Here is an 8,604-nt window from a genome sequence, read left to right as displayed (position 1 = left end):
AGACTTTTCCCTCAAAGTGTTTGCTTGTTCCAAAACCACACTTCAACACAGACATTAGTTTCATGAACAACAAGTATAAAGTGAAACACCTCTAACTCTATCAATCATCTCCATAAACTTGAAAGGTCACTTTTAAATCCGTCAGTTACAATTCTGCCAATCTTCACAAAGGAGCAAGTGACAACCTTTACAACCACTCTTCACATCTAAAGGCAGTTGAATGTTTGATACTCAAGAGATTTTGGGTGGAGTATCACTTAAATGGGCTTGTCCACGCTGAAAGGGGCCACTCCTGCAATTACGCCTCCCTTTATTGTAGTTGGCTACTTTCTTTGGAGTCAAAAAATGAGTCAGCTCAAGATAATGTTGAATTGGATTGGTTGTTTTGGTGCATGATCCAAAACAAGAAACAGATAACACACCTGATCCACTGAAGCATATAATATCACATGGTGGCACATGGTGTCACATGATGAATTTGCAGCTCTAGAAAACAATTTATACTTGTTTATTGGTTGTAAATAACTGCATTGTTTTTTTAATACTTAGCGAATACCAATTGCATCGAAAACTGTATGAACATACACTGCCATAATTTTAACAAGTCTTCCAACCGGTACATCTTCATAGGTTGTTTGTTCTTACCCTCTTAATGTGACCTACAGGAGCCTTTCCTAAATAGGCATTCCTACCCGAGTCAGCAGGTCAAAATGTCCTCATACCTTTAATGTAAAAGTCACAGTTTTTAACGTGGTTAATGTTGTGAAACGGTTGCAGTTTGGTAAGGTTTATTCAACAAAACTACTCAGTTAGGTTTGGAAAAAGATTGTGGTGGGCTCCTGGGCAGTTCATATGGTAGAGTGAGCGCCCATATACAGAGGCTCAGTCCTCGACGCAGCAGGCACGGGTTCGGTTCATTCCCCCTCTCTCTCCACTTTCATGTCTATTTTTGTCCTGTCAAAAATAAAGGACTAAAAATACCCCCAAAAAAGAGTCTAATAGGAAGATGAAAAAGATTGTGGTGTGGGTTGAAATAAGTATGTCGTTAACGTAACATAGTTGCGTACATGACTTAGTTATGTACCTAACCGTACGTGACTTCAAACATGACATAACTACATTTTATACGTCATTGTGGACATTTATTTTCATACAGGACACAAACAACAGTCTCCTGGGTCAAAGTCATGTGTTTTGTTTGACTTTGTCGCTCTTTAAACTAGCGTACTTCACCTGACTTCCTCTTTTGCTTCTGTCATATTTACGACGACCACTAGAGGTCACCATATGGTAAATATAAACGTAAATATGAATCGTAATAAGGTGCAAGTAAAAACAGCCTATGGGGTTGATTTTTGGGGAAGGACAGTCCCCATAATGAAATTACAAATAGACCGAGAAATAAGCAAAAATGTTTCATAGAAAATGTCTTCATTGTTCAATCAACGCATAGTATTTTTTAATAACACTTATTTTCTGTGGCCGCAAAACCACACATGATACTCTGTTTAAAAAAAAAATAAAGCTCCTGTGAAGAAATTCCTTAAAAAGGCACAAGGTCTAACATGTAACCTACCCAGAGGTGTGATTTCCTCTTTAGCAACCTCGGACACCACACTCATTGATAGAAGCCATATTGAGTGTGGGAAGGCTCATCATGTTAACACCAGGAAGGATGTTCAGTTCCATCAGAGTCTTGGTCTCACTATCAACCAAAATCATTTTCAGGAACCCTGCACCCTGCTGCACAGATGAATTGGCTCTATTGGCCACTTCTATTTTCGGTGTTATGCTGACCCAGGTAAATAATCCAAATGTTTTTCCTCTCCTCTCCTCTCCCCTTGAAGAGGGCTCATCTGTAATGCTGTGAGAAGCTGACAATGAGTGGTAATATTCCTCTGCAACTTCCGATCCTCCTTAAAAGCACATGGTAGGGTGCAAAGTCACACGTTGTAACTGTAATCATAGGCATCATGTTTAAACAGTACTGGAAAGGCTTCATGAATCATTTCTGCAATTGCATTGGCACGTAATTGCATGGAATCTAATCAGAATGATGTCATTCAACATTATGGGCGCTGTTCTTTACGTAAGGCAACACTGCAGTCTTCGGTAACGAGTAGAATGAAACCTCATCACAGGGCTGCACCGCCAGCTAAGGACCGCACTTACAGTACTATCATTATATTTTTCACAAAGGCATGGCAAGATTACAGAGCTCAGTTTGCCTATAACATGTTAGATCACACTGTAAATTATCAAGCATTATGTCAGATAGTGTCTTGGAGTTACTGATATCTTCCAACAGATCATTCATGTCTCATCCTCATAAAAAATATTCACATCCCCCAAAAATATTGTGTCTAATCATTGGGCACCTTTTCTTCCTGGTCTGTTCACAAAAGAGTAGCAACAAGTTTTCCCCACTAGACTCTAAATTTCTCATTAAAGCTTTTTCAACCAAGATGGACACTATGTAGTATTGTAGATATTCTGTAGAATCAATCTCTCAGTAAAGGCTGACTTTTCTGTAGCTCAGGCTCTGTGTTCACAGGTGATATAATCTTATCGGAAATAGCCTCCTTCACGTAAGGTCAGTTGACATCAAGACAGAGATCTTCTTGCATCTTCCATAGAAAGTCAAACCTATCAGACATAACCACTCTGATTTTGAGAGACGTTTTTGTCCTTCATATCATGTGAATTTATGGCAAATTCAGCTGCAATTTCAAATCTCTTTTGATATGTGTTTGTCTAACAAACTAGCTGATTTCATCACGACAGGGGTAAAGTACAGAGAAAAAGAAAGACCCTTTTCCTTTCTTTCTCTGTGGTGATAAGGCACCATTACATAGAAATTGTAACCATGGGTTTTTGGCTCATTCCTTCCACAGATCATGATGGTTGTGGTTATAATGCTAGCAACAATCTCTTAACTGGACCACCACAGGGAACAGGCATCATTTCTTCAGCCTAAACCCTTTGGCTTGTGTTTCCAACTCAGCTTGCACATAAAACACTTAAAGTGTTTAAAGTGCAACAAAAGTTGCAGTCTGGCTAATACTTTTTCTATCTTGTCGCAACGGTAGTGTCACTTATCTCTTAATTGATTTACATTGAAATGATTGATAATTTAAATAGTATTGCAAAAACTTGTGTAATGCTTTCTAAAAGGCTTCACTGAAGGATGACTTGTTACTTGGATTAAAAAACATTTTAACCACACAGTAAATAAAACCCTAAAACGATTCTTTTGTTGTATTCCTTAAACGCCTACTTTAATGTTTTTCCATCATTATTCAGATTGCTGTTTTCTCTTGGCAATGTTAAAGATTCATATCATTGTTGGACTTAGTTAAAGACTAAAGTCTTGAGTAAAGTTTCCATGCCAGTGGGAATCTAAGGGTCATGGTTATAATTGAGTCATAAAAAACAATAATGAATTTACCTTGGCAAACAGAAGTATGAACTGGTTATATGTTTGACAACAAAAAATGAATCTAACGTGGATAAAGGAGGTTAACATTTTTAAAAATTAAAATTAAAGATGTTTTGAAAGCCACACTGACCAACTGGAAAACATCAGCAAGCTGTCTCCAGACAAACTAATGGGGAAAGAGAAAAACAAGGCCATACCTGTTCATTAAAAACCTGTTATAAACAGTATTAGTCTGTCTGTAAGCAAGTCTAGTTTTGTGTCTCTGTCCTTCTCACCATTTAAATCATGGAGTATCAAAGAAAAGATATAGGAGCATTACGCATTACATTCCCAAGGGCGGTCACACTGAGCCGTTAAACAATGAGGAAAAAACAAGTCTGTCACAGTGTCACTGTAGTTTTACCTAAGTTTTACTTTCTTTTGTTTACATGATAATAATTTTACATAAAAAAACAGTATTACTGTTGATTTATATTTTACTATCTGTTTTATTTTATGAAACCGTCTGGGCAGCGCAGACTTTCAGCTGATTTTATCAGTTGTTAGGACAACAACAGCAGGCAGTTTAATAGTCTACACAAGATTATTCGTGTTGAATTTTGTTTGTTTTTTCATTCTTTGTTGAACCATCTACTACTTCTACAAATCAACAAACTTTCACATACTTCTTGTATTTTGTACACGCAATGTTTTTGTATAAACACTTTTTCAAGGATTTACTCAGTTTGGAAGTTTGTCTACAAACTTGAGAGACAAAAAGTATTTAATGGTTACAAAATAACAAAATGCAATTCTCTATATATGCTGACTCAAAAGCTCTTGTTCTCACAGGGATTACGCATATTGCTGATTACTGGGCTATGGTTTGCTGTTGTGTGTATACACACTCATTTATCGTCCTCTTTGTATTCCCTGATTGAGGTCAGCTACATCCAAAGCTTGGCAATAAAGATGAAAACTGCATTGATCTAAGGCTGCAGAGGACTTTCACTATTTGTTTTTCAGACAGCGAATCCAAATATCTTTTTTTCCACTTGACCTTGTTATTGGCAAAATATATGCAGTGTTTTTTTTCCATTGCTGCTGTGAATTCTGAACACCATTTCATCTGTTTGATACTTAAATCATTGTATTACAGCAATAAAGAATTTGGATCACTTTTTTTCCTCAAACTCCTTTGTTGCTGTGGTCAAATATCAAGCTTAAACATGTCAATCCTCACTTGACACCCCCAAACTAGTAAGGATTCATTACATCACTATACATACATACTACATACATCTTTGTTATGAGTATTTGAAAAAATATGCACTTAATGACCACACAAAAAGCTAAAATTGTATGGATGCTTCTTTACAGTTCGCTTCTTTAACAATCCTCCTTTATGACTATGAGAGCCATGGACAGGAACAGCAGATCAACGAGAGAGAAGTGATGGAGCGATGGAACAAAAACATCTTAAAAACAGATAAAGAATATATATATTTCAGATACAACATTGAGGAGGTGCAAAAAAAGAGGACTGTGACAATATAACTCCAACAATTCAAACCCAGTTGTGACAGTGACAACACAGAAGTTGCGTAGGTGTCATCACAAGCAAGATTGCTACACTATATTATCTTATATACCCCCTGTTGTTGGGTGAAGAAAAAACAAGATGGAGATTTTCTTTACCAACAGGACTCTATTATCTGCAAATAAGAGACGGAAACTATGGGACAGGGGTAAACAAACTCTTTCTTGAAGAAATAGTTGAAGAAATGAAGAAAAATAATGAAGGATGGCAAGAAAATGGGAAATTTCTAAAGTAACTCAGGGGGAGGTTTTATTCACAAAACTTGCGGCAGGTGGCGGGATGTATTTCTTCAATGACACTTTTTCTCTGGTGGTCCATTCAAAACCTGCACCACTCGGGAGGTGGTAGATCCAGCTGTATGTGTGCACGGAGGCTGCAGTATTGCCTTTGTTAGAAAAATATTCTTACCTTTGGCTTTTGAAGGGCATTGTTTGAAAAAGAAGCTAAGAAGTTCTCAGTTCCCTCTATCCCGTGGGGCAATGGGAGAAGCCCTGTGAAGGAAAGAGTGAGTGACATCAGCCTGGTTTTCATCCCAGCTAACAAGGGCATATTCACTATTTATGTCACTCACACTCATTTTGTTTAGATCCTAACAAGGATAAATCAAATATATAATAAAATCAAAGAAGACAATACAATCTGATGTTATAGAGTTGTAAGATTGCTTTACTAAATCTGCAGAGCTTCCCAGTGAATGCACTAGCTGCTGCCCAATTATCATTTTATAAATCCATTTACCGATTGAGATTTTGATCATGCTGGCCCACGTTTCATTTGCTCTCTGGTTAAATAGGTAGTGATACCAGGTAAGAGTTAAAAATATGTATGCACCAGCTGATCTCACATTGGAAAGGAGAGACTAAACACATCTTTTAAAATCACATGTCTACTTTAGTCTTTAAACACCTTGTCTGTTTGTTCAATGAAGTAATATAAGTTCATACAAAGCATCCCTTTCTGTCTTATTTGTCCCATTCACCTTAAACTGGGTGTGCAGCTAGGATATGATTAGTATGAATCAGAATTGTAGACGTAATTCATCAAAGTGAATGGGCCATTCTTGTCTAGCATCTAGGATGTTAGCTACTTCCAACTTTCATTGAAGACGGCCTTTAGAGCTGCCTTTTTTTACCACTAGTAGTGCTGCAGAGCATTGTTTTAATGAGGGTCCCTGTATTTTTTGTATCTCATGTAGAGATGTTCCAGTACCGATAGCAGTATCGGAATTGCTTCTGATAGTCCCTTAAAGGCTGGTATCAGGAAGTACTGGAGTTTATGCACCGATGCGATACCACATAATAAAGAAAAAGAATTAAAGTCTACGTTAAAGTAGTTAATTCACGTTCTTTTTCGGTTATAACTGACTGTCAACTGGCATTTATTGTTTGTGTAAGTTCATGTTTTTTTAATTTTTTTTTACCTGAGCCAGACTGACAACAAAGATAGAAATCATATTATATCAATACAGGGATAGTAGTACACAGTTGTTAAAACATGATAAAATATATGAAACACTGGTATCGGATCAGTACTTGGTATAGACAGATTCGCAAGCTCGGGGATTAGAATCGGTATCGGGAAGCAAAAAATGGTATTGGACCATCTCTTAACTCTTGCTTAACGTACCAAAGCTTTGTGTTTTCATGTGGCACAGAGCTCCAGACAGCCGGGGATATAAAAGCACGCGGCCCCAGAACAAAAACAGCGACACATCCCCGACAGTATGTTAATGACATTAAAAACACATGATTCACTCGCAGTGGTTTGTGTGACATGAGAAATATTTTGAATGAGTACATAGTTCCGCTCACAGTTGAGAACGGTTTTAAACGTGGCTCAGGACACATACCCATTTTCACTGCTGTAAGAGAAGAATAAACCACCTCCTTAGTTATCAGAGCTCAGGGCCGGATTTTAGTGTAGTTGATTTGACTTAGTAATAACTAATACATTTAAGTGTGTGTCACTTTAAGAGTAAGTGTTCATGATTTAAGAGGAGTAATTGATTTGGTTTAGCATTAACATTAAAATTAAGTGACAGTGTGTGTCAGTTAAGAGTCAATGGTCTTAATTGTAGTGCAGTAGTTCACTTGGTTTAACAGTGTAAATAAGTGAGATTACATTAAGTGTCGCTTATAGAGTCTGGTCTTTATTTTAGTTTAGTAGTTCATTTGGTTTAGAATTAATTGTGTAAATAAGGGCTCTTTGACAACTACCTCGTCTGGTCTGGACTTTCAGACTTTTCAGTTTGATCCAAAACGAAATTACAGGTGTGAAACCTTCCCTGGACAACGGTACAGACCAAACGGGCAAAATTTGGTCCGACCCAAAGAAGTAGACTCGGTGTGGATCAAACTCTACGAAGGTTTGGTACGTTTCTAGCGTGAAAGCATTTTATTGGATGGTTTGGACCATCAAACTCAATACAGGAAGTTCTGGCTGGCTGTCTTTGTGTTTTAAGCCTGAGGAAGCTCCTTCAGGAATAGCTCTGGGTACGTGAGATAGAGAGAGTGATGGTGGAAGAGCTCAGAGCAGACAGCTCGGATTATTGCTCGGTTATTGGAGCAGTGAATCAATTTTCAGTTTGCAGCAATGTACAGTGGAAGTTTCAGTTTGTTGTTGAATAAATGCTGTAGCTCAAAACCCAACTAGAGTTAACGTGTCTTACTTCTGAACAGTGCAACAAAACAAGAAGATCCACAGTACCACAGGGAGAGCAGCAATCAGTTGAAAAAACTGACACCAGAGAGAGCATACGAGAGGACATACTCTCGTTGCTGCCTATGGATGGAGTTATGGTGAAAATAATAAAGATAATTCCCCTTTAGCTGTGAACCCCCTGGAACCCTCTAAAGAACCCTTGGGGATCCCTGTACCCCACTTTGGGAACCACTGGTAGTTGATTTGGATTAGTGTTAACTGTGTAAATAAGTGAGATTACAGTGCGTGTCACTTTAAGAGTCAGTGTTCTTGATTTTAGTGGAGAAGTTGATTTGGTTTCGTATCAACTGTGTAAATAAGTAAGATAATAGTGTGTGTCACTTTAAGAGTCAGTCTTCGGGTGGCTTCTTGATATTAATAGAGCTGCTGTGTCTTCCTCCTCTGACGTAATGCCCACAGCGTACAGAGAGACAGGCGGAGAGGTCCTGTCACAGCAAAGCGATAACACTAGTCTGAACAAAAAAAATAACAGATAACGAGCTGCCCCGCTTTTGGTTTGCTGTGACCAGCAAATCCGGGCTCTGAGCGGCTAAATAACTATAACATCGGAATATTGCAATATACCAGAGCCAATCTCACTAATCAGTCGGTATGAGCCTAGTTTAATGTGTTGCCGTGAAGCCTTAACGATCTCTCTTTCCCTCTCAGACCAAAGAAAAAAGAGACAGCCAAGACACTGTCACCCCATCCGACATCATCAACAAACAAAAACCCCACAAAGAGACGAACCAGCCAACCAACCAGCCAGCCAGCCAGCCACCATCTTAACAGGCTGCTGAAAGAGACACACACAGAGAAAAGAGGCTAATGCTTATTTTGATCAACAGGTAAGCAGCACCAAAAGAAACACTATCAACACAAATGC

General features: G+C 38.2%; 1 protein-coding gene across 1 annotated transcript in view; it reads left to right on the top strand.

Moving 5' to 3' along the window:
- Window positions 1-8,138: 8,138 nt before the first annotated feature.
- Window positions 8,139-8,604, top strand: part of trps1 (trichorhinophalangeal syndrome I) — a 110,213-nt gene continuing 109,747 nt past the window's right edge. Inside the window, exon 1 of the mRNA XM_034891673.1 lies at window positions 8,139-8,566. The gene's annotated coding sequence lies outside the window, so the exon portion shown is untranslated. The remainder of the gene's footprint in view (window positions 8,567-8,604) is intronic.

Source organism: Etheostoma cragini, chromosome 14, assembly GCF_013103735.1.
Source record: "Etheostoma cragini isolate CJK2018 chromosome 14, CSU_Ecrag_1.0, whole genome shotgun sequence".
In the NCBI taxonomy this organism is placed as follows: domain Eukaryota; kingdom Metazoa; phylum Chordata; class Actinopteri; order Perciformes; family Percidae; genus Etheostoma; species Etheostoma cragini.
Note: the sequence above shows the minus strand (reverse complement) of the source record. Positions and strands in the feature narration are given on the sequence as shown.